This window comes from Chiloscyllium plagiosum, chromosome 10 (genome assembly GCF_004010195.1).
Source record: "Chiloscyllium plagiosum isolate BGI_BamShark_2017 chromosome 10, ASM401019v2, whole genome shotgun sequence".
Lineage (NCBI taxonomy): Eukaryota > Metazoa > Chordata > Chondrichthyes > Orectolobiformes > Hemiscylliidae > Chiloscyllium > Chiloscyllium plagiosum.
Genome location: NC_057719.1, coordinates 77,739,260 through 77,766,398, shown reverse-complemented (window position 1 = coordinate 77,766,398; position 27,139 = coordinate 77,739,260). Strand labels below are relative to the sequence as shown.

Genomic DNA, 27,139 nt, shown 5'->3' with positions numbered 1-27,139 from the left:
CAGACAGCCATAAAGATGTACAGCATGGAAGCAGACCCTTCGGTCCAACTCGTCCATGCTGAGCAGATATCCCAACCCAATCTAGTCCCACCTGCCAGCACCCGGCCCCTATCTCTCCAAACCCTTCCAATTCATGTACGCATCCAGATGCCTTTTAAATGTTCCAATCGTACTAGCCTTCAGCACTTTCTCTGGCAGTTCATTCCATACATATACCACCCTCTGCGTAAAATAGTTGTCTCTTAGGTCTCTTTTGTATCTTTCCCCTTTCACCCAAAACCTATGCCCTCCTGTTCTGGACTCCCCCACCCCAGGAAAACGACTATGTATCCTATCCATGCTCCTCATGATTTTATAAACCACTATAAGGCCAACCCTCAGCCCCAGCCTATTCAACCTCTCCCTATAGCTCAAATCCTCCAACCTTGGCAAAATCCTTGTAAATATTTTGAGCCGTTTCACATTTCACAACATCCTTCCGACAGGAAGGAGACCAGAATTGCATGCAATATTGCAAACGTGGCCTAACCAATGTCCTGTATAGCCGCAACATGACCTCCCAACTCCTGTACTCAACACTCTGACCAATAAAGGAAAGCATTTCAAATGCCTTCTTCACTATCCTACCTACCTGTGACTCCACTTTCAAGGAGCTATGAACCTGAACTCCAAGGTCTCCTTGTTCAGCAACACTCCCCAGGACCTTACCATTAAGCCTATAAGTCCGGATAAGATTTGCTTTCCCAAAATGCAGCACTTCGCATTTACCGAAATTAAACTCCATTGGCCACTCCTCAGCCCATTGGCCCATCTGATCAACTTACCATTGTAATTTGAGGTAACCTTCTTCGCTGTCCACCTCCAATTTTGGCATCATCTGCAAATTTACTCTCATGCTCACATCCAAATCATTTATATAAATGACGAAAAGTAGAGGACCCAGCACCAATCCTTGTGGCACTCCAATGGTCACAGGCCTCTAGTCAGAGAAACAACCTTCCACCACCACCCTCTGTCCTCTACCTTTGAGCCAGTTCTGTATCCAAGGGGCAAGCACTCCCTGTATTCCATGAAATCTAAACTTGCTAACCAGTCTCCCATGGGGAACCTTGTCAAATGCCTTACTGAAGTCCATATAGATCACGTTCACTGCATTCATCAATCCTTTTCGTTAAAAAAACTCAATCAAGTTTGTGAGACATGATTTCCCACACACAAAGCCATGTTGACTATCCCTAATCAGTCCTTGCCTTTCCAAATACATGTACATCCCATCCCTCAGGATTCCCTCCAACAAATTGCCCACCACCACCATCAGGCTCACCAATCTATACTTGTCTGGCTTGTCCTTACTTCTTAAACAGTTGCACCACGTTACCCAACTTCCAGTCATCCGGCACCTCACCTGTGACCATTGATGATACAAATATCTCAGCAAGGCGCCCAGCAATCACTTCCCTAGCTTCCCAGAGCTCGAGAGTACACCTGATCAGGTTCTGGGGATTTGTCCACTTTTATGCATTTCAAGACATCCAGCACTTCCTCCTCTGTAATATGGACATTTTGCAAGGTGTCACCATCTATTTCCCTACAGTCTATATCTTCCATGTCCTTTTCCACAATAAATACTGATGTATTTAGTACCTCATTTAGTACCTCACCCATCTCCTGCTGATCGCCTTGCTGATCTTTGAGGAGCCCTATTCTCTCCCTAGTTACCCTTTTGTCCTTAATGTATTTGAAAAAGCCCTGTGGATTCTCCTTAACTCTATTTGCCAAAGCTCTCTCATGTCCCCTTTTTAACCCCCCCGATTTCCCTCAAGTATACTCCTACTGCCTTTATACTCTAAGGATTCACTCGATCTATCCTGTCTATACCTGGCATATGCTTCCTTCTTTTTCTTAACCAAACTCTCAATTTCTTTAGTCATCCAACATTCCCTACACATACCAGCCTTTCCTTTCACCCTTGCAGGAACATACTGTCTCTGGATTCTCGTTATCTCATTTCTGAAGACTTACCATTTTCCAGCTGCCCATATACCTACGAACATCTGCCCCAATCAGCTTTTGAAAGTTCTTGCCTAATAACGTCAAAATTGGCCTTTCTCCAATTTAGAACTTCAACTTTTAGATCTGGCCTATCCTTTTCCATCACTATTTTAAAATGAATAGAATTATGGTCGCTGGCCCCAAAGTGCTCCCCCACTGACACCTCAGTCACCTGCCCTGCCTTATTTCCCCAAGAGTAGGTCAAGTTCTGCACCTTCTCTAGTCGGTACATCCACATACCGAATCAGAAAATATTCTTAGACTGACTGTCATACTGTTAAGTGTGTACATGTCTGGAAAGTTAAAATCCCTTACCATAACCACCCTATTATTATTACAGATAACGGAGATCTCCTTACAAATCTGTTTCTCAAATTTCCCACTGACTATAAGAGGGTCTACAATACAATCCCAATAAGGTGATCATCCCTTTCTTATTTCTCAGTTACACCCAAATAACTTCCCTGGTTGTATTTCTGGGAATATCCTCCCTCAGTACAGCTGTAATGCTCTCTCTTATCAAAACACCACTCCCCCTCCTCTCTTGCCTCCCTTTGTCCTTCCTGTAGCATTTGTATCCTGGAACATTCAGCTGAATGTATCCAGTCCATTCCTGAGTTATGTTTCTGCAATTGCTATGATATCCCAGTCCCATGTTCCTAACCATGCCCAGAGTTCATCTGCCTTCCCTGTTAAGCCTCATGCATTGAAATAAATGCACCTTAAATTTATCGGTCTTACCTGGTTCTCTGCTTTGTCCCTGCCTGCCCTGTTTGACTTGCTTCTTTTATCATCTGTAATGTCTCAAATTGATCTCTTTCCTCACTATCTCCATGGGTCCCACACACCACCACCACCACCCCCACCACAATTGCTGAAATCCCCCAGAATAGCTCTAACAAATCTCCCTGCCAGTATATTAGTCCCCTTCTAATTCAGTTGCAATCAGTCGTTCTTGTACAGGGCACTTCTACCCCAGATGAGATTCCAATGATCCAAAAGTGTGAACCCTTCTCCCATACACCAGCTCCTCAATCATGTATTCATCTGCTCTATCCTCCTATTCCTACCCTCACTAGCTCCAGCACCAGGAGTAATCCAGATATTACTACTCTCTCGGATCTCCTTTTTAAATTCCTGCCTAACTCTGTATATTTCCCTTCAAAATCTCATCCTTTTCCTTTCCTAAGTCATTGGTTCCAATATGTACAAAGACCTCCTGCTGGGCCCTCTACCCCTTAAGAACATTCTACACCATCTTGGAGACATCTTTGATCCTGGCACCAGAGAGGCAACACACCATTCTGGTTTTTTGCTCCTGGCCACAGAAACGTCTGTCTGTGCCTCGGACTAGAGTGTCCCCTAACACACTATAGGAACCTGACGTACCCCTCATTGCATTAGAGCTAGTCTTGATGCCAGAAACTTGGCTGTTCGAGCTACCTTCCCCTGAGAATCCATCACCACCTACATTTTCCAATACAGCATACTTGTTTGAAATGGGGATAGCCACAGAAGCCTCCTGCACTACCTGCCTATCTCTCTTACCTTTCCTGGAGTTAACCCATCTATGTGACTGTATCTGCAATTTGTCTCCCTCCCTATAACTGCCACCCATCACACCCCCTTCCACTTGTAAATTCCTGATTGCCTCTAACAGTCTCTCCAACCGGTTCATTCGGTCTGATGGGATTCGCAACCAATGACATTTATTGCAGATATAATCCTCAGTAACACGTAAGCTCCATAAAAATTCTCACATCCAACAAGAGCATATTACTCTAATGGCCATTTTTTGCTTCTTCCAATCTACAGACACAGAAAATAGCACTGTCTTATTCCTCAACAAAACACTGCTCCAGCTTAAATAAATACTTATGGCTTATATTTTTAAGATTAACCAAAAGACATATCTCAATATAACATAATCAAGAAAGAACCCACTCTACAGACTACTGCAGGCTTACTGTAGGGTCACACTTAAAAATATTCCCACAACTGTTTCTGCGCTGTGACATCTCCCAAACAAATTCCTCCAAGATTAGTTGTGAATTTCATTGTTTGCTAATTTTCTCAGATGCACTCCGATGTCCAGCAGTAATGCATTCAAACAGCAAAGTCAGCAACTGCACAGGTTCACTGAGGTGTCAGGGAGCAGTATGGGTCTGGGTCTCTCGCTCTCTCTCTCGCTCTCTCTCCAACCCCGCAATGACCTCACTATGTGCTGCCTTTGTCTGTTTCTCTCCCTTTTATAAAGCGCTGTTGTTTTGACTTTTTTTCCCCAAGTTCCAAAACAATGCAACAGCATATAAAACAGTAATTGCTGCTCCCGGAATGAGGAAATCACCTCCAACATCTAAAATATCTCAAAGGAGCAGCCTGTTGCAGCCAGAAATTTTTCCCATTCTCCATCTTGAATTACCCAGTATCCACAACATCCAAATAATTGTAGCTGTCCTTTTAGCATTAGAAACTTTTTAAAAATTCTGTTGTGTGTTGGGAATGTTGCTGGTTGGCCAGCTAGCATTTTTATCGCCCATTGAGAAGGTGGTGGCAGGATGTCTTCTTGAACTGCTGCAGTCCATATGCTGTAGGCTGACCCACAATGCCTTTAAAAAGGAGAGAATTCCAAGATTTTGACCCAGCAACATTTAAGGAATGGCAATATATTTCCAAGTCAGGATGGTGAGTGGCTTGGAGGAGGAAGCTGTTTAATCATGCACCACCATCCATGACTAGATGTGGCAGGATTGCAGAGCTTAGACTGATTTGTTGATGCGTGGTTGCTTACTTCATCACTTGCTGCTAATGCTGTTTGACACAAAACTAGTCCTGTTTTGGAGCTTCACCAGGTTGACAACTCACTTTTAGGAATGCTTGGTGATCCTCCTAGCACACCCTTCTGCACTCTCCATTGAACCGTGGTCAACCCCCTGGCTGGATGATTATGGTTGAGTGTGGGGATGAGCTGGACAATGAGGTTGCAGATTGTTTTGGAATATGATTTTGCTGATGGTCCACAGCACCTCATGGATGCCCAATCTTGAGTCATTGATCTGTTCAAAATTTATCCCATTTAATACAGTGACATACAACATTGCACAACGCAACGCAGCATGTTCTCAATGTGAACGCAGGACATGGTCTCCACAAGGACTGTGTGGTTGTCACGCCTACTGATGCTATCATGGACAGATGCATCTGCAGCAGGCAGATCAGGAAGGATGTGATCAAATGTGTGTTTCCCTCACCAGCTGCTGCAGACTCTTAAGTCAAGAAGAGTACTGGCACACTAAGTGAAGGGAAAACTGTTAAGGGGCAGAAACACGGTTAGTCTGCCTTTCAGGGCTGTCAGTCAGAGTCCTCCATATATTAGGATTAAACAGAATGTCAGATACCTGATCATCTTGGCCCGTTCTGCCCTATGGCAACATGTTTATACTGGAATGAAGATGATTCAGATATTAAGGGAGATGAAAGTGGATGGTAATTTTGAACTGCATCCCCGGAATCAATCTTGTAAACTTGCTCTGGACCACATCATCAGGCAGAACAGAGGAATGGTGGATTGCACAATTGAAACTTGGGGAAAGGTAACAGTGAGTGAAGGAAGCTGTTGCAGGCAGTAATGATAATGGCAAAGTATGGTTCTTGTGGGCGATGGGTACAGTAGTGGAAACAGCAAGCATGAGGTATCGGAGAGGTAGTACTTAGGTTGGCTGTGTGGACATTGTTCCTGCATTGCACTGCATTCCTCCAGATGGGGAGGCTGAATTAACATAGATGGCAGCACTGATTAGGCAGTCATCGTTTGGTAATGTATCTAGATTAGAGTGGTGCTGGAAAAGCACAGCGGGTCAGGCAGCATCCGAGAAGCAGGAAAATCAAGGTCTTGGGCAAAGGCCCTTCATTGGAATGAAGGCAGGGAGCCTCTGGGGTGGAGAGATAAATGGGAAGGGGGTGGGGCTGGGAAAAGGTAGCCAAGAGTACCATAGCTGGATGGAGGTGGGAATGAAGGTGATAGGTTGGAGAGGAGGGTGAACCGGATAGGTGGGAAGGAAGATAGGCGGGAATGAAGATAGGCAGGTAGGACAGGTAGGACAGGTCACGAGGATGGTGGTGAGCTGCCAGGTTGGAACAGGGGTAAGGTGGAGGGAGGGGAAACGAAGAAACTGGTGAAGTCCACATTGATGCCCTGGGGTTGAAGTGTTCCGAGGCGGAAAATAAGGTGTTCTTCCTCCAGGCGTCAGATGGTGAGGGAGTGGTGGTGGAGGAGGCCCATGACCTGCATGTCCTTGGCAGAGTGGGAGGAGTTGAAATGCTGGGCCACGGGGCGGTGGGGTTGATTGATGCGGGTGTCCCGGAGATGTTCCCTACAGCGCTCTGTGAGAAGGCGTCCAGTCTTTCCAATGTAAAGGAGGCTGCATCGGGAGCAACAAATACAATAAATGACGTGTGGATGCGCAGGCGATAATTTGACGGATGTGGAAGGCTCCTTTGGGGCCTTGGATGGAGGTGAGGGGGGAGTTGTGGGCATAGGTTTTGCAATTCCTGTGGTGGCAGGAGAAGGTGCCAGGAGAGGAGGGTGGGGTGGGGTGTTGGGAGGCATGGACCTGACCAGGTAGTCGCTGAGGGAATGGTCTTTGCGGAAAGCGAAGAGGGGTAGGGAGGGAAATTTGGAGGGGTCCATTTGGAGGTGGCAGAAATGTCAACAGATGATGTGGTTTATGCGGAGGCTGCTAGGGTGGAAGGTGAGGACCACGGAGGGGTTCTGTCTTTGTTGCGGTTGGAGGGGTAGGGTTTGAGGGTGGAGGTGCAGGACATGGATGAGATGTGATGCAGGGCATCTTCAACCATGTGAGAAGGAAAATTATGGTTTTTAAAGAAGGAGGCCATCTGGTGTGTTCTGGGAGCAGATATGGCGAAGGCGGAAGAATTGGGAATATGGGATAGCATTTTTGCAGGAGATAGGGTGGAAAGAGGTGTAATCCAGGTAGCTGTGGGAGTCGGTGGTTTTGTAGAAAATGTGAGTGACAAGTCGGTCGTCACTAATGGAGATGGGGAGGTCCAGGAAGGGGAGTGAGGTGTCAGAGTTGGTCCAGGTGAATTTAAAGTCTGGGTGGAATGTGTTGGTGAAGTTGATGAACTGCTCAACCTCCTTGCGGGAGCACGAGGTGGCACCGATGCATCGGGAGAGGAAGAAACTGCGGGCTTGGAGGCCCTGGTCATGGCGGCCCTGGTCATGGCGGATGGAGGTGTAGAGGGATTGGATGTCCACGCTGAAGATGAGGCATTGGGGGCCAGGGAAACGGAAGTCTTAGAGGAGGTGGAGGGTGTGGGTGGTGTCCCAAATGTACATGGGGAGTTCCTGGACTAGGGGGGCATTGGACAGTATCGAAGTAGGCGGAGATGAGTTCGGTGAAGCAGGCTAAGACAATGGGTCGGCCGGGGTGGTCAGGCTTGTGGATCTTGGGAAGGAGGTAGGATCGTGCAGTGCAGGTTTCCCCTGTACTGATCAGAGGGGAAGCAGACATCCCAACTGTGTACACCCCATTCAGTCGTGCCTCTAGGTCCTGTTCACAAATCAGGGTGACAAAATTCCCTAGTCTGCCACATCTAAAGCAAATGTCAGGAATCATGCAGGGCGGATCCTGTGAATAATTACCTTTAAAAGGCAGCAACAGGGCCAGGGATGCCAGTCAATTCTGGGACATTCCAACAGTGGCAAATTGTTCAGCAATGCCATGGGTATAAAGTAAGTAGGTAATAAAACAAGTTTGGTAAGATTTAGCAAGAAAACCCCATCGGCCTTAAAACCTCAAGAAAACAAAATTGATGCAACTGACAAAAAAAATCTTAAGATTGAGCCCTTTGTGTCATCCTCCCCATTTGCACACCCACCTGTTTTGTGTTATCCATAACTTTGCAACAGAACATCATTACCATAAATAATTATGCTTCCAATACTGATCCCTGTGGCACACCACTAGTTAGAGCTTACTATTCTGAAAATATCTTCTTTATCACTACTGTATTCTACTGGTTAGCCAATCCACTAACCATTCTAATATACTATCCCTAACTGACCTTATCAAGTAACCTACTGTGCAGTACCTTACCAAACACATTTTAGAAATTCAAATATTGCTTGGTTTCCTTTGTCATAGTCATAGAGATGTACAACATGGAAACAGACCCTTCGGTCCAACCCATCCATACTCACCAGATATCCCAACCCAATCTAGTCCTACCTGCCAGCACCAGGCCCATATCCCTCCAAACCCTTCCTATTCATATACCCATCCAAATGCCTCTTAAAATGTTGCAATTGTACCAGCCTCCACCACATCCTCTGGCAGCTTATTCCATACCCATACTACCCTGTGTGAGAAAACGTTGCCCCTTGGTTCTCTTTTATATCTTTCTCCTCTCACCCTATACCTATGCCCTCCAGTTCTGGACTCCCCGACCCCAGGGAAAAGACTTTGTCTATTTACCCTATCCATGCCCCTCAATTTTGTAAACCTCTAAGGTCACCCCTCAGCCTCCGACACTCCAGGGAAAACAGCCCCAGCCTGTTCAGCCTCTCCCTGTAACTCAAATCCTCCAACCTTGGCAACATCCTTGTAAATCTTTTCTGAACCCTTTCAAGTTTCATGACATCTTTCCGATAGGAAGGAGCTGGGCATTTATCCACATTTACCCGTTTCAAGACATCCAGCACTTCCTCCTCTGTAATCTGGACATTTTGCAAGATGTCACCATCTATTTCCCTACAGTCTATATCTTCCATATCCTTTTCCACAGTAAACACTGATGCAAAATACTCATTTAGTATCTCCCCCATTTTTTTGCAGCTCCACACAAAAGCTGCTTTGTTGATTTTTGAGGAGCCCTATTCTCTCCTTCTGTCCTAGCCATTACCTTAAAAAACCGGAATAAATTTTTCAGACACAATTTCCTCTTCATGAAACCATGCTTGACTATATGACGTACAGCAAACTTTGTTTTAACAGGTATCTTCTAAACTTGCTTCAGGTAGTTGAAATGTAAGATCTTCACTTTCTGTATTATTGCATTTGAGGACGTGAGCAAGAAGGCTCTTGGCTAAGTTTTATTTAAGGCAAAACTATATTATTATTTGTGACTTATGCTATAAATACACAATGATGTGTATACAACCTGCACTATGTATGTTACAAAGTGTGTGTATTTACATTGATTATGTGGACCTCCATCAACTGGAAGACTTGATCAACCTGTACATTCCTGGTCCCATTGGTGCAACTCTCATAAAAAGGTTTACAATATTTCTAAATGCTCTGCTGTTAAATCCATTATAATAAACTTTAATATTTTCCTAATGACACATGCTAAGCTAACTGACTATAGTTACTTATATTTTGTCTCCTTCTCTTTTTGAAGAAGGATGTTACTTTAATAGTTTTCTAATCCTCTAGGACACCTCCAGAATCGAAAGATTTTTGGGAGAGTACAGACAATACATTCACTATCCCTGCTACTTTTACTATCCTTGGATGAGATTTAAGGTTCAGGGGACTTCAGGTTTTGAACGCATTAGTTTCCCTCATACCTTTTTAGTGATAGCTACTCAACTTATTCCTCTGCCTCTTTATACGCATTGATTATTCAATATTTTTTGTATTACTACTAGTGCCTCTTATTGTGCAAACTGATGCAAAGTATTTATTTAACTCCTCTGCCATTTCCGGCATCCCTATTATATCCCCAGCCTCATTTTCTAAGGGGCAAATGTTCACTTCAACTTCTTCCTGTTCATGTATTTGAAGACGTATTTACTGTCTATTTTATTTGCTAGTTTACCCTCAAAGTTTACTTTCTGCCTCGCTATATTTTGTTTTTTTTAAAGAAAGCATTACCAATACATTAATTTATTATCACAACTCTTAGCTTACTTGTGGCTACGTATGTTTCCTTTCCTTCAATTTGATGCTATTCTCAATTCCCCGGTTAGACACGGTTTGTTTCTCTCCTTTCTAGAATCCTTCTTCCTCATTTTGATATTTCTTTGTTGCCAGTCATTAACCATGTTCTTAAGTATCTGCCATTGTTCAGCAACCATCTTTTCTCCTGGATTCCTTTTCCAGCCAATTCTGTCCTCATCCCTATAAAATGAATCCTATTTATGTTTAGCACATTTCCTACCCAAGTTTCTCACTCAAACAGAATGCTCAATTCTATGCAACGGTTACTGTTTCAGAAGGGATGTTTCACTCGGATATCATTTATTACACCAGCCTTATTACACATTACCAGATCCAAAATAGCTTGATGCCCGTACGGATCCACAACATTGCAATAGGAAAATGTCTTGATTAAACTCTGATGATTTCTTACTTGTGGCTACGTCTGCCTATGTGATTTTCCAAATTTATTAATAAGGTTAAAGTCTCCTATGATTATTTGACTGATATTGTCACATGTACTGATTTAGTTTCTGTCCTAAAGAATGTTAGATCTATAAACCATCTTACCTGTGTCAACGTTCCCTTGTTATTTCTTACCTCCACTCATTTAGATTTATTTTCCGATCCAAGATCATTTCATATGATTGTATTAATTCCAATCCAACAAGGCTGCCACAACCATCCCTTTCTTACCACCTCATTTTGAAAAATTGGATAACCCTAAATAATTAGTTCCTCCTTTTCATCTCCTTGGAAGCATATCTCCATAAATGCTACAACAGCGTACAGCAAGAATTAGTTTTACAAAAAACAAGTCCATCATGTCCGCACAAGTCAACAAATGCCTATCTATTTTAATCCCATTCAAGCACTTGATCTGTAGCCTTAAAATCTATGACATTCAGAACTTTTACTTCAGGTCAATCGCAGTCATTTTCTATAACTTCTTTAAATCAGAGTTATGTTCACTTTCACTGAAACACACTCCCATTAACCTACATTCTTTTTCATTGTTTTTCCACATCTACAGCCACTATCTGGGTTCCAAAACCAAAACAGTTTGTTACAATTACGGTTAATTATACAGTACGCTTGCAGACAGATGATTGATCCCTTTCTGTTTCCCAAAAATGAGCCCAGTAATACAGAAATTTCCAAGTCCTCCCTTCAGATCACTTCTTCAGCCAGTTATCTGTTCTATCTAGTTGTTTCTATACTCACAAACCTAGAGATTACAATTTTTGAGGTCTTGCTTTTCAATCTATCTAGCTCCATAAATTCTTGGAGAATCTCAGCCCTTTTTCTACACATGTATATGAACCATAACGTTCAACTGTTCACCTTCCCACTTCAGAATGCCCTACACTTGTTCAGTGATATATTCTTGACCTTAGGCACCAGACAAAATGCACCATCCTGAAGTCACACCTACAGCTGTACCAATGCCTGTCAGTACCTCTCAATGTTGAGTCTCCTACCGCTATTCTCTTCCCTGGCTTCTCCTCCCTTCTTTGCAGCTTCTTTCTGGCTACGCTACCCAGAACTATTACTCACCTATTCTTAGATGTTGGAACAATAATTGTTCTCGTATGGGATGCACTTTGGAGATTTCCTGATCACCAGCTTTCCTCCCTTCTTTTGACTGCTGGTAACCTACTCGTTCTCTAACTGAAACCTCTCTCTCTCACACCAATTCTTGAGCCATGACTTCAATACCTTGACAGTTTGCCCATGGGTCAGGTAGTAATTCCAAGATCACTTATGTATTACACATATTTGCTGCACTTTAAGTTTTGGGATGTTAGAATACTGGTCATGTACACATTTGAATACTTCAAACTGTGTGTAAATCTTTGCATTTTTGTGGAACAAACATTATTTGTAATGAACTAGATTTTAATATTATTTAAAGAAATATGGCTGACATGTTCTTAACGCTAAACAGCATTTAGTCTAAAATCATATAATTGGCCGTATCACTACACTGGTCAGATGTAAAATTTGTCTACAGAGGAATTGGTGCAGCCCTTCCAACTTTGGTCGCAACATTTTTAATGTTTTTGTTTAAACCATGTTTCAAGATCCACAAGATGCATTCTATTGCTCAAAAGGATAAGGAAGGGGGAAATAAGGCACATTAATTTAGCGATTATCCATGAACGACTAAAGGCATCTCTCTGTGGGAGAGAGAAATGTGAAGAGGTATCCTTCAAGCTATAAAGCAAGGGCCATGGCAAGGACATAACCTTGCATGAACTACCACTGGAGGGAATGGACCCGCACTATTGCGGTCATTCTGCATTACTCTCTACTTACCGAGCCAATCGAGCTAACTGACTCCCTCGTGGAAATGGTGTCGAGTGGCATGCAGACGGGGTTGGGGGCAGGCGACCGGGTTTGGGGGCAGGGTGGGGTTGGGAGCGGGGGCAGGGGCTCATGCACAGTGTGCTGCTAAGTCTCCTGAACAGGGAGCAGACTTCACAGAAAACTCCGAGCCCCGGAGAAAATCAATTAACCGAATAATTAATTATCCGAACGAAATAGTACCCGCACATCTCGCTTGGATAATCGAGGTTCCTCTGTACTATCCTGCACCAAATATTGACAAAATCTCTACATTATAACAGTGGACAAGTAAAGACTTCTAACAGACACTGAATTATAGAAAAATGATAATCTGTGCTGAAACAATTTAACCCATCATGTCTGTGCTAGCTTGCTTAAGTAGCAATTCACGGTGCTTCTTCCCCCACCTTTCCCCTCTTAAGTTAACTCCTACTGTCTTTATACTCGAAGGATTCATTTGCTCTATCTTGTCTTTACCTGACATATGCTGCCTTCTTTTTCTTAACCAAACCCTCAATTTATCCAGTCATCTAGCATTCCAAGTGCTCCAGCAGTACAAGCAGCTAGCTCACCACACATTCTGAAGAATAAGTTGAGATGGGAAATAAATTCAAGCCTAACCAGCAAAGTCCATCGCCCAAGAATGATAAAAAAAGAAACCTTCAGGTGGCTCCTATAACTGTAGTTTCATTTTGAAGTCATTAGATGACAAAACGGATGCTGAGGCCACTTATGGACTACTGTGCCCTGTTCTGGTCACCCTGCTATAGGAAAGATATTAGAAATTGAAGAGGATTCAGAAATGATTTACAAAGATATTATCCCAAGGAGAGTCTGATTTATAAGGCAAGACTGGCTATGCTGGGACTTATTTCACTGGAGACAAAACAAAAACTACAGATGCTGAAATCCAACGTCGACAAGGAGGAGGCTGGAAGAACACAGCAAACCAGGCAGCATCAGTAGGTGGAGAAATCAATGTTTAGGGTGTAACCCTTCTTCAGGGCTTATTTCATTGGAGCATAGGAGGTTGAGAGGAGACCTAAGAGGTTTATAAAATCATGAGGGGCATTGATAAGGTGAATAGAAAAAGGTCTTTCTCCCAGGATTTGCAAGTCCAAAACTTGAGAGCATAATTTCAAGTGAGAGGAGCAAGATTTAAGAGAGGTGTGAAGGGCAGCCTTTTCCACACACAGGGTGGTTTATATATAAAGAAAGTGGTACATGCAGGTACAGTTACAACATTTAAAATACATTTGGATAGGTACATGAAAAGGATATGAGCCAAATGCAGACGAATGGGTCTAGTTTAGTTTGGAAAACTTGTTTGGCATGGTTGAGCTATACCGAAGGGTCTGTTTCTGTGCTGTATGTTTTTAATCCAATAATATAATTTCACAGTAGGGAGCTCAAAACTGCACAATGCAATCCAGAAGTAGCCTCACCAAATGCTGTAGCAAAAATTCCAAATTTTTATACTCTATTCATCTTACAATTAACACCAACATTTACTTGCTTTCCTAATCACTACTATAGCCACATACTTCTGATTCACACACCAGATGCCCAGAACCCTCTGAATCATTGAATTCTGCAATCTCTTTTCATTTAAACAATTATTTGCTCTTTCAATTTCTTCAAAGTGGATAAGTTTACATGCCCCCACAATTTATTCCACCTGCCAAATTTTGTCAACACATTTTCATTATTCCAATGTTGACTATGTCCCTCTTGACAACTCACTTTTCTAGGTCATTAGACTCTTCAACTAAGTTGGTAATTTTCAAATAATTAAAAGAAAATTAGTTGACTGACTGCAATATAGCATGAATCTTAATTTTTTTCCACATTTTAACATCAATCGTATCAATTCCCTTCCTCCATACCAGATTGGAAGAATACCGCAAAAATTCATTGTAGAGAATTTTCCTGACATAACAGGTACCATTTCATCATCATTAAATTTCTTTCCTCTGATTCTTTGCTTACTTTGAAATGATTTGTGCCATTTATCAATTCAGTAGCAGCATGCTTGCCTGAGTCAGAGGTTGAATTTTCAATGGGGAGAAAGTGAGGTCTGCAGATGCTGGAGATCAGAGATGGAAATGTGTTGCTGGAAAAGCGCAGCAGGTCAGGCAGCATCTAGGGAACAGGAGAATCGACGTTTCGGGCATTAGCCCTTCTTCAGGAATTTTTAATCCCTACTCTAAACACTTCAGCATACAGCTGAGATTGACACTCTCGAGCTAAGCTGAGGTGGATGCGACACTGTTAGAGGTGCTGTTTTCAGATGAGATGTTAAACTGAGGCTCCATCTACCTGCTTAGGTAGATATAGATACACCTTTAGCAACATTCTCCAGGTGTCTTGGTCAATATTTTCTCTCAATTAACGTCACTAAAAACAAATGACCAAGTTAACTGACAAGCAGTTTCCCACAGGGTTCAGTGTTATATATTAATGATCTGAATGAAGGGACTGGGGGCATTCTAGCGAAGTTTGCCGATGATACGAAGTTAGGTGGACAGGCAGGTAGTACTGAAGAAATGGGGAGGCTGCAGAAGGATCTAGACAGTTTGGGACAGTGGTCCAGGAAATGGCTGATGGAATTCAATGTGAGCAAATGCAAGGTCTTGCACTTTGGAAAAAAGAATGCAAGCATGGACTACTTCCTAAACGGTGAGAAAATTCATAAAGCCAAAGTACAAAGGGATCTGGGAGTGCTAGTCGAGGGTTCTCTAAAGGTAAACATGCAGGTTGCGTCCATGATTAAGAAAGCAAATGCAATGTTGTCATTTATCTCAAGAGGGTTGGAATATAAAAGCACCGTTGTGCTACTGAGACTTTATAAAGCTCTGGTTAGGCCCCATTTGGAGTACTGTGTCCAGTTTTGGTCCCCACACCTCAGGAAGGACACACTGGCACTGGAGTGTGTTCAGCGGAGATTCACATGGATGATCCCTGGAATGGTAGGTCTAACATATGAGGAACGGCTGAGGATCCTGAGATAGTATTCATTGGAGTTTAGAAAATTAAGGGGAGATCATAGAAACTTACAAGATAATACATGGCTTGGAAAGGGTGGATGCAAGGAAATTGTTTCCGTTAGGCGAGGAGACTAGGACCCATTGACACAGCCTTAGAATTAGAGGGGGTAAATTCAAAACAGAAATGCGGAGACATTTCTTCAGCCAGAGAGTGGTGGGCCTGTGGAATTCATTGCCGCAGAGTGCAGTGGAGGCCGGGACCCTAAATGTCTTCAAGGCAGAGATTGATAAATTCTTGATGTCACAAGGAATTAAGGGCTATGGGGAGAATGCGGGTAAGTGGAGTTGAAATGCCCATCAGCCATGATTAAATGGCGGAGTGGACTCGATGGGCCGAATGGCTTTACTTCCACTCCTATGTCTTATGGTCTTATTTAACTGCAATTAAAATGTGGGACCTTATTATGCATAAATCAGATACCATGCTTCATACAGAACAAAATCACAAATACTTAACTAGCTTAAAGCACTCTCAAACTTCCTGATGCAGTATAAAAGTACTCTGTAAAGACATCTTTTTAAAAAAAGTCATTTCCAATTATTTCTAACATTTTCTCATTCTCTTTATCTGTGATAACTCACTGTTTTTCACTGTTTCCAGTCATAACTTCCCTTTGTTGCATGGTGACCAGATTTACACAGTCATTCAAGTGCTATCTGACAAATGAATCAGGAAGCCTTACCAGAATTTCCCCGATTTATAATTCAGAACTATCTTTCCTTCTTTTAATTTTTTTGCAATATTGTTTGGATGTTGAAAGTGACATCTACTGACATGTAAACTTTTGATCAGTTTGCCTAGGTTAATTCAATTCCATGTTCTGCACACTTTGATGTGTATTCTTATAATTTAGAATCAGAAAGTAAAGAAATGCTCTGAGCTTCCAATCCCCTTTGGTAACACCCAATCTACTTTAGCCCAAACTGCTCAGTATGAAAGAAACAGGATCAGATAAAACTCCAGAATTACATTCTGCCTAATCTTAAGTGAAACACATCTGAAGATTAAAATTTAAAAATCACAGAACAGGTTATAGTCCAACAAGTTTAGTTGGAAGCACTAGCTTTCGGAGGGCCGCTCCTTCATCAGCTGGCTGTGGAGGCTAAGGCGATGCTCACAGAATTTATAGCCAAAGGAGTCTAGTGGCATGGATTTAATTTAATTTAATTTAAATTTAAGATTGTTTACTGTATCACATCTCCATGACAATTGACTCCTTTGGCTATAGATTCTGTGAGCATCACCTTAACCTCCACAACAACCTGATGAAGGAGCGGCACTCCGAAAGCTAGTGCCTCCAAATAAACCTGTTGGACTATAACCTGTGTTGTCTGATTTTTAACTTTGTCCACCCCAGTCCAACACCTGTACCTCCAAGTCATGAAGATTAAATTAGTAGAATTAAAATCAATAGTAAGTGGCATTTATATTGGGGGCAGCATTACTACACTAACTTTCCGAACAGCAGTACAAACCTGACTCATGCCAAACACAAAGTTAGCAAATCTACATTTGCCATGCAATCAGATGTGAAGCATCCATATGTTAAATGCATTAGCTTCAGACCAAATTTGCTTTATTGTTGCAAGGAAACAATTATAAAACATACAGGATCCCACTTAACTGTCCATCAAGGGATGTGGCAAGGCCATTATTTAATGGTCTTCTCTAACTAACTATCTAATTCCTTGAAGGCTTGCTTAGCCAATGGCAATTTACATGGCAGTTGAGAGTCAACACTGTCATTGAAAGTCTGGAGTCATACAAGCAGCCAAGAGTCTGTCATATTGTCACATTGTCACAGACTGAGTGAGCATGGCAGTTCTCTCTCCTTAAAACAGAACATTAAATGAAATAGATGTGTTATTGCGGTAACCTGATTACTCCATGATCAATACTAGATTCTCAATCCAAACTTATTTAATTAGTAATTTGAAATTCCCCAAATGCCAGGGTGGAATTAAGATCTTTAAAGAAATGGCTGAGTCATAAATAAGTTGGCATAAATTTCCCAAAATTTGTTGAGTTCTGGAAAGGCTCTGAATGAAAAATAGTAGATATAAAATTTCTATTCTAAAAAAGGAGAAAGGCAGAAAAAAGGAAATTTCAGGTTGGTTAGCTTGATGTCTTTCATGGAGAAGGTATCAGAATGGATTATTGAGGAGTTATAGCTAGGCACTTCAATAAACACAAGGCAGTCAGGGAGTGCAAGTATAGTTGTGAAAGACATCATGTTTAGCCATTTATCAGACTTATTTGAAAGTGCAATATCCTGTGAATAAAGAAATGTCTGTTGATTGGTTCTGTACTTATATTTGTAGAAGGCAGTTGGCAAAGAACTTGTTGCTTGCAGGATTGTGCAATTTTGGAACACTTCTTTAAAAGGTGGTGGGAGTGGGATCATTGAATATTGAAAGGTGGACATAGTTAGATTCTAGTTAGGAAGAGGAAATCAAAGATTATAGGGCAGTGTTGTGAAATGGGAGTGTAAAATTCAAAACTCAAAACAGATCAGCCATTACATGTTTGAATAGTGGAGCAGCCACAAGGAGCAAAATAGAATTTCTTCTCCTAAACTATATATTTGAATATGCATTCATGTTCCTCAAATGTTAATTCAGGCCTCTAGATTACTAGTCCTGTAACTGTAACAATAACATCAAGTAGCTATTTGAAATAAATAGGTTTCTCAATGGGGAAGATCCTTATAAGACTTGGCAAATGGCAAGATGGTTCATTTACATACTTGCAGTTGGTGAGAGGCAATATACAGATTTTCTCTAACAACATGATGCCTTGCAGTGAACTGCACCATAGGAGGTTAAATGTCTAACCTAAGGTTGAGACCATGCTACTACATATTCATAGTTCCCAAAGTACAGAGCTTGCCACAACTCAACCACAAAATTGAATTAACAGCATCTTAAATGAACAGCATACCTTACTACCATTCATTTCTAGAACTGCTTGCAATTGGAAAAGCCAGGTCAAGTGTTCAAACCCTAATAAAAAGGTTGAAAAATTCAATAAAACTTTATCTTGCACTTAGTTATACACTGCTACAGTTATTACATCCTCAACATTCAGCCAACTTATAAGCTTGTTTATGATACAGTAAAATGATTTATGGAACAGACCGAGCAAGAGGAAGTTACACAAGCTAGCAAACCACAGATATAAATAAGTTTCCAAAAATCAATGCACTACTAAAAGATTTTGCGTTACGTGAGAAACATTAAATCTTCTCAACATGATTGACAGTAGCAGGGAACAGAAATGTTTCCTAATGTACTGTGTATATTTTTCAAAATCCAAAATACCTCAAATGGCTACATACAAATTTGATAAGCAAATTAATTAAATTTCAGCACATTATATGAAATTGTTCAATTGTGATTAGAATTCTTATTACATGACGTCTAAAAAAAGTGAGATGACACAACCAATATTTCATTAATTTCACAGAATGAATCCACTTTTTCTGGTACAGAGAGGACAGCAAAAGGGAAAGGAAAGGAAGGGATACTGTGGAGACCACAAAGCGTCATAGAGGCATAGAGATGTACACCACGGAAACAGACCCTTCAGTCCAACCTGTCCATGCCGACCAAATACTCCAACCCAATCTAGCTGCCCTCCAAATACGATGTTTCAATGTGACTTATTGGAGTCTGCTATTATTTGATGACAATGCTGGACTTTTAGGTAGGTGAAGAACAAGCAAAACAGATAACCATTTGCTGAAAAATGTAATCATATAGGAATCGATAACTAGTTTATTCAAGTCAAGCCACCTGAGTCCATGAACGAAAGCCAAACATATGACCAAATACCATCAAGAAGGCAAATGGAAAAATATTAAATGTTCACACAGCCAATTAGCTAAATATAAAGATTTAACCAGAAGGCCTTCACTTGGTGTTCAAGATTTCTAAATATTGCAACTTCCTTGTGTTTATAGAATAAGATCATCATTAGGGAAAATATATTCACTTTGAGAATTATATAGTTGAACAAATGAAAAAATGGTGTGAAAAATATAACTTGGAATTTTGCGCAAACCCTTAAGCTTGGTATTAGAATTTTCAATTGCACAGGAATAAAATTGTCCATGGAAAGTATTTTAAGAAAGCACTGTCGCTAGCTATATAAAAATGTATATTGAAAAAATAAAGCTTCAAAATAAAAAAATAGTTAAAGTAAATAAAAATAAATGCGGAACAGATTGCTATATAAAAATAATAAACCTCAGCATTCTCCAATTCCAGAAAATGAACAGTATAGACATGAAAGTAAAACAATGCATATCTAGTTACATGTTGAGTTAGTTACATTTCTACAAAATGTTGTATACAGCTATCTTCCTTTTGCCTCCAACTATGTTAAAAGATTTTGCTAAGGTATTAGGACAGTATCCAGTAGAGTACATACCTCCACCACACTATGTTAACTCAACACTGTTACAATTATGAAGCTGTCAGCTCATCAACCAGACAGCAAAAGCTTATCTGTAAACCTGAAAAAAAAACTTAAGAGCTTCCATCTCACTGAGGTAGCTTCAAGCCAATCCACATCCAGCAAATTGCTCTAAAATATGACATTTTGACATTTGGGACAAATTGCACTGCAATAGTGAGAGATTCAACAACAGTATAAATAAACAAGCCACGATATTGTAAAATAAATTTTTACTCAATATTTATGTATCTTTGAAGAAATCCTATCCAGATCTAGATCCGCAGCAAAAATCCTTTTCCACAATCAACCTACCCCCTCTCGTCCTCCTTCCCCCCCCCCCCCCGCGCGTTAGGCCATCCCTTATCTGTGTACCACCTACTCTGAGCACCATCCACTAGATGTTTTGACATAGAAATAGACAACAAACCAGGGTAAAACATTACTCCTGTCACTGGGAGTGGGAGGAAGTAATGAAAATGAAATTTGACTTCGTAGTCAAAACAAATCAGTAGCTCCGATACCATGTACTTCATTACATAATGGTCCCTATTATAAAACACCAAATTAGCTGGTTTACTGCCAGCAATGAGATAAATGATCAACTGGTAAAACACGATGAGAGTTATTTTGTTTTAATCAAATAGAAATACTACTTACTTTCATATTCCAAATTGATGTTTAATTCTTTTCTAAATGAACAAAGAAACCAAAAAAAACTGCAACATACGACAGTTAACAGATTCTCGTAAAATGTTTGCACTCGTAATTGAAATGGAGATAAACTCACTAAATGAAAGATATCCTCGAAGCATGTACTGAAAAACAAGACATCAAAATTCTTCCAAGAAACAGAAGAGAAACTGGAGGCCAAATTACAGCCTTCAAAACGCAAAAATACACACTTCTGCCAACTTTGACAAGCATGAAATACTTCATTTCCTTATAACACATTATAAAAGGGTAAACAAATAACAGAATTTTCACAAACCTTTTACTTACTACTCGCACATTGTGTAGTTCTCAGATTCACCCACAAATCATCATATGGTAAAGAGAAAAGCAAATTTTCATTATTAAAGGAAGGTAAATAGCAACCTCTAACTTTGACAGAGACCATTTTCAAAGATTCAAGTAGCAGATAAATGCTTTGTGAAGGTGCACAAGGTTGAACAGTACTGGTTTGCAGGTGCATTTTATTTCTAAAGAGCAATCAGATTTACTTCAGGTTCTCTATAATATATAAACAACCCGCAAGACACACGTGAATTACAATGAAATGTACATTCACAGTAATTCTTGACAGCCATATAAAAAACTAATTAGTGAAACAGGAGATGGGAAGACAAATTGCCAACTCCTCCATTGCACCTTCTGTTACGTTACCCAAATTTCCTCAAGAAATACTGTAGTTTTTCTTGGCATTGAAATTTTGGTGAAGTGCCAAGTCTTCCACTGAAGCACATCAGGATATCCATGCTGCCTTGTGTTTGTATACACAGATTCAATTACTCTACAAAAACAATAAAAGCTGCGTACATCAGAAAAATGTATTTGAAATAAACAAATATGCACTGATTGCATACATTTCCTGTTTAATAGAAATAGAAATTGCTCCACCAGCTTTCTTGCAGCCAGAACATTGACAAACATTACAATGCAACCATATCAATGGATTCAGTACATATTGAATGTGGTTTCTGTCATGAATTTTTATACTGCAACAAATCACAAAATAAAACCTTTTCACTCAATCTTGACTGTGCTATGATGCAAGAATGCAGAACCTTCATTAGGTAGCCACCAAATTGAGGAAGGAGTTAAAAAGATGGAATAGGCAAGAACATAATTACTAAAGTATTTCCTAATATCCACACATGGCAGTATTGTCAGAGTCATAGAGATGTACAGCACGGAAACAGACCCTTCGGTCCAAATTGTCCAGGCCAACCAAATATCCTAACCCAATCTAGTCCCACCTACCAACACCCAGCCCATATCTCTCCAAACCCTTTCTATTTATTTACCCATCCAGATACCTTTTATATGTTGCAATTGTACCAGCCTCCACCACTTCCTCTGGCAGCTCATTCCATACCTGTAGCACCCTCTGCGAGAAAAAGTTGCCCCTTAGGTCTCTTTTATATCTTTCCCCTCTCAGCCTAAACCTATGCCTAGTTCTGGACTTCCCCCATCCCATTGCCTATTTACCCTATCCATGCCCCTCAATTTTGTAAACCTCAAGAAGGTCACCCCTCAGCCTCCGACACTCCAGGGAAAACAACCTATTCAGCCTCTCCCTATAGCTCAAATCCTCCAACCCTGGCAACAACCTTGTAAATCTTTTCTGAACCCTTTCAAGTTTCACAACATCTTTCCGATAGGAAGGAGACCAAAATTGAACGCAATATTCTAACCAATGTCTCTACAGCTGCAACATGACCTCCCGACTCCTGTACTCAATACTCTGACCAATATCTACCTGCGACTCCACTCTCAAGGAGCTATGAACCAGCACTTCAAGGTCTCTTTGTTCAGCAACACTCCCGACGACCTTATCATTAAGTGTATAAGTCCTGCAATTGCTGTCTTGCTTTCCCAAAATGCAGCACCTTGCATTTATCTAAATTAAACTCCATCTGCCACTTCTCAGCCCATTGTCTCATCTGATCAAGGGCGGCACAGTGGTTAGCACTGCTGCCTCACAGCGCTAGAGACCAGGGTTCAATTCCCGCCTCAGGCGATTGTCTGTGTGGAGTTTGCACATTCTCCCCATGTCTGCGTGGGTTTCCACTGGGTGCTCCTGTTTCCTCCCACAGTCAAAAAATGTGCAGGTCAGGTGAATTGGCCATGTTAAATTGCCCGTAGTGTTAGGCGAAGGGGTAAATGTAGGGGAATGGGTCTGGGTGGGTTGCTCTGCGGAGATTCGGTTGTGGACTTGTTGGGCCGAAGGGCCTTTTTCCACACTAAGTAATCTAATCAAGATACTGTTGTAAGCGGAGGTATCCTAGAAATGTATTACCATTTTCTGATTAGATTAGATTCCCGACAGCGTGGAAACATGCCCTTCGGCCCATCAAGTCCACAATGACCCTCTGAAGAGTAACCCACACAGACCCATTTCCCACTGATAATGCATCTACCACTATGGGCAATTTAGCATGGCCAATTCACCTAACCTGCACATCTTTGGACTGTGGGAGGAAACCGCAGCACCCGAAGGAAACCCACGCAAACACGGGGAGAACGTGCAAACTCCACACAGACAGTTGCCAGAGGCTGGAATTAAACCCGGGTCCCTGGTGCTGTGAAGTTGCAGTGCTAACCACTAAGTCACCGTGCCGCCCCTATACATGCATGTGAAAATAGGTTGTGTATGGCACAAAGAAACTTTTCAAGAAAGGAATATCAAACTACTGATAGAAATAAATGACTTAAATTTGCATTAAATCACTTTTCCGGTGTCATAATACCTCTGAACAGGCTGATTAGAAAATATGCACAGAGTGAAGGTGCTCAGGGTTCACATGCTGGTCAAAAGGCGATTTTCACCATTCCACTGGTGCTTGAAACTGAACATTAGCATCTCACAAGTTTAATGATTGTCTGTAATGAATGCAATGAAATGGGAAGGGGTCAGGGACAACAGGCACTCCATTTTGAAGGAATACAGTGATCATTCAACTAGTGCAGCCTGTATTCTGTGGACTTAATGATGATAATAAAAGTAGATAATTGTGAAAATGAAAAGAAAACTAGCGCAGCACCTTCAAATTGTTGCGCATCCTGAAGTTGAAACTGAAATGAATGGAGATATGATCCTTGTTACTTCTCTGCATGGAGAAGCAGGTTTAGCCCTCATCTTTAGGGTTATATCACCAATGACTCAAAGTGAAGTGCTTTTTTCCAGTCTTCCTTCCTAATGTAGGAACTTTACAGAGAATCCCATGCCTTCTCACTAGTGAGATGCTGATCACTTTTGGCTGCTTTCCTAAAAGTGAAAAGGCAGATGGAGTGTACTGGGGCTGACAGCAAGCCCAGGAGTAGCAGCAGGCCATCAGAGAGGACTAGGAGCACCTGGGTCAGGGAGAAACCACAGTAACAGGGCCTTTCAGAATGCATTAAGTCTGTAGGACGACCAAAGATTTTCAACTCCCAACTGCAGTTCCTGAGGATAAGCAAGGTACAGTGTTGACACAGGCTCTGTAGACTACAGGACACTGGAATGGAATTAGCTGTCTGCAAAAGAAGTATCCAAGAGCTGCAGAGTGAAAGGCTGCCCTCTCTAAGTGACTATGAAGGAGCCAGCCACTTTGAACTTCAATGTGACTAGCTTATTCTAGTGGCAGGTGACATATGAGGATTTCTCAAATGTACATCCACAATACATGATGTCATGAGGTTGAAGGTGTATACTGTACCTTTACGAGAGAGTGAATGCTGTTTTGTACTGAGAGCTTACAAACACCTGTCATATGACTAACTAGCAGTCTCAGTGCACTAGAAAATTGAGAATATGTAATATTTGGCTGTGAAATAGATAGCCGAGTTGGTTGCTATTTTGACAACAATTCAAATGTAACTAGTTGAAATTATGCCCCAGGATACTAAAATAGAGTTTGAATTTATTGTTTAGTCAATCTTGAACCAATGCAACGATCCAACGTTTGGGGTATAAAACAGTAGGAATTTTGAAAGTCAAACAGAGTAACGGCCATTGAGAAAGACTGCCATTCAAAAACTCTATTTTCTTATATGAAAAATATTTGCAGTAAAAGCAAAACAACTCAGGGAGATCTTCAGCCAAAAGAAAAGACACAGATGATGACAATCACTGCATAGTTTTAAAATCAAGTTGATATAATTTTGATAAGTCTTTTTATTGAACAGTATATTGTTATAGAGTTGGAGGCAGATAATAAGCAATTCAGAGAAAAGAATGCTTAGAGTTGTGAACAGTTGTTGTTTAACATTCATTTTTAGAATTAAGGAAGAAATTGATATTCTCTTTAAATAGCAGAATTTGGGAGTTGTCTGTCACTCATATTTTAACAGATTACGAGGCGAGGTGAGCTTTTCTGAGTGTTTGGTTTAATTCGCAGAAAGGTTTACCGCCATGTTGTAACAATCAGAACAGTGACCAATGACATACATGTGAGACCAAACTGGTTAGTTTCATTGCCTGATAACAAGGTTACTTCTGAAGCCCAAGCAGCACGAGTCAGAAAATTAACTGGCTTTCTATAGGTGAAGGATGCCATCAACTGCAAACACATGGCACCAGGGCCATATCAGAATGTTGCAGAGTTCATCAATAGCAAGGCATTACATTTCAGTTTGATCAGCGATCACTGTGATCCCTTCAGGAGGTGTGTCTCACTATTCTGGAAGCTCCTCAACTCCTACATGCTGGAGCACTTATGTTTAAAGGTGTGTTTGTGAGTCTGTGTCCTTTAGAGGGCTGGAGAGACCAAACTAGACTGTAGACTAGTCATGTCATCTTTTGGTTTGCACTGTGGGACAAATTACAACCTCTATTATTATAGTTGTGTTCCACTTTGGTGGCCATAAATAAAAGCTTATTCCTGAAATTGTTCAATTGCTTGCCTGTAAGTGATGGCCCCTTTGAGGACAATGACAAGATGTGGATCTACAGTGGGCTTTGGAGGCAGAGTAGTGGGGTGGTAGAGAGGGCGTTTACACGGATCGCAGCTATGGACAAGTAAACTGTGAGATGTGGTGGTTAAAGTGACAATTGAGAGAATGAGTTGTTTTTTGCGAGGGAATGTCAGCAAAACTACCTACGTGCCATGAGCAGTAAGCTTTGTGACTGCTGTGCCAGGGAGAGGTATGCCGGATGCCTGTTCACATGCACAGCCACCTTTCAAAGATGGTATAGGCACATGGAATGCGGTCATTGGGTAGATTTCTAAGGAGTGATGGGTTGTTCTGAGAATGGTGTGAGATAAATGGAGATAGAATCAGATGGGTAGGAAAGGTAATTAGTAAAGCACATTTGTTAAGACATGACAAGAAATCTCACCAGGTATCAAGGTGAAAAACCCTCTAATTTATACAACACAACTCACGCTTCACCAAAACCAAAATTTGAGGCCATGGTGATTTGCCACTTTAAAGAATATATCATGCCAGTTTTAAACTCTACTGGAGTGTGATAATGGAGCTGGTACACATTCTCATGTAAATCAGCCTGCATTCAAGCATTACCATGCTGAGACAGTCACGGTCTAAGAATTCTATTCTCGTCACTTGTTTTGCAGACAAGACCCTGTCTCAGAGTGCTATAAACCAGTTAACAAGGAAACCGGACAAAAGGACTCCTCCTAAATGCTGAAACTCAAAAATTGAAAATCTGATCCACATTTCTTTTGAAAATTAGTCTTTTTAAACTTGGTTCCCATTTTTAATCTCTGTGCAAGTCACATGTTACTAATTCTTCACACACTTAAATTGTTTGGTAATTTAAGGAAGCCTGGTTAAATTTTTGTTTTTAAAAGCAGAAGTTCATTTGTGTTTAGGTGAAAAGCATCCACAAGGGAAGGGATCAACGGTCTCTTTAAGCCATTCCAATACGTCCACATGACGATCAGCATCAGCTTGGTGGCTCATGTAGTTGGGAAGAAAATCAGAATTAATGCTAGAAGGGATTTTTTTCAAATGAATGGAAGGTCTAATTCTAGAGCGAACTATACTGTAAACAAAAAAGCCTTGGGAAAAGTTGATGAGCAGAGAGATCTGGGAGGTCAGGTCCATTGTACCCTGAAGATGGCTGCGCAGGTGGGTAGAGTGGTCAAGGTGGTATATGGTATGCTTGCCTTCATTGGATGGGGTACTGAATATAAGAGCTGGCAGGTCATGTTAAAATTGTACAAGACTTTGGTTCAGCCACATTTAGAACACTGCTGAAAAATGTGTTGCTGGAAAAGCGCAGCAGGTCAGACAGCATCCAAAGAGCAGGAGAATCGACGTTTCAGGCATAAGCCCTTCTTCAGGAATGAGGAAGGTATGCCAAGCAGGCTAAGATAAAAAGGTAGGGATTCAGCCACATTTAGAACACTGCTGAAAAATGTGTTGCTGGAAAAGCGCAGCAGGTCAGACAGCATCCAAAGAGCAGGAGAATCGACGTTTCAGGCATAAGCCCTTCTTCAGGAATGAGGAAGGTATGCCAAGCAGGCTAAGATAAAAAGGTAGGGAGGAGGGACTTGGGGGAGGGGTGTTAGGAATGCGATAGGTGGAAGGAGGTGAGGGTGATAGGCCAGAGAGGGGGT

At 41.3% G+C, this 27,139-nt stretch overlaps 1 protein-coding gene across 5 annotated transcripts in view; it reads right to left on the bottom strand.

The window, feature by feature from the left end:
• Window positions 1–27,139, bottom strand: part of sipa1l1 (signal-induced proliferation-associated 1 like 1) — a 433,231-nt gene that overhangs the window by 294,195 nt on the left and 111,897 nt on the right. The window lies entirely within an intron of this gene.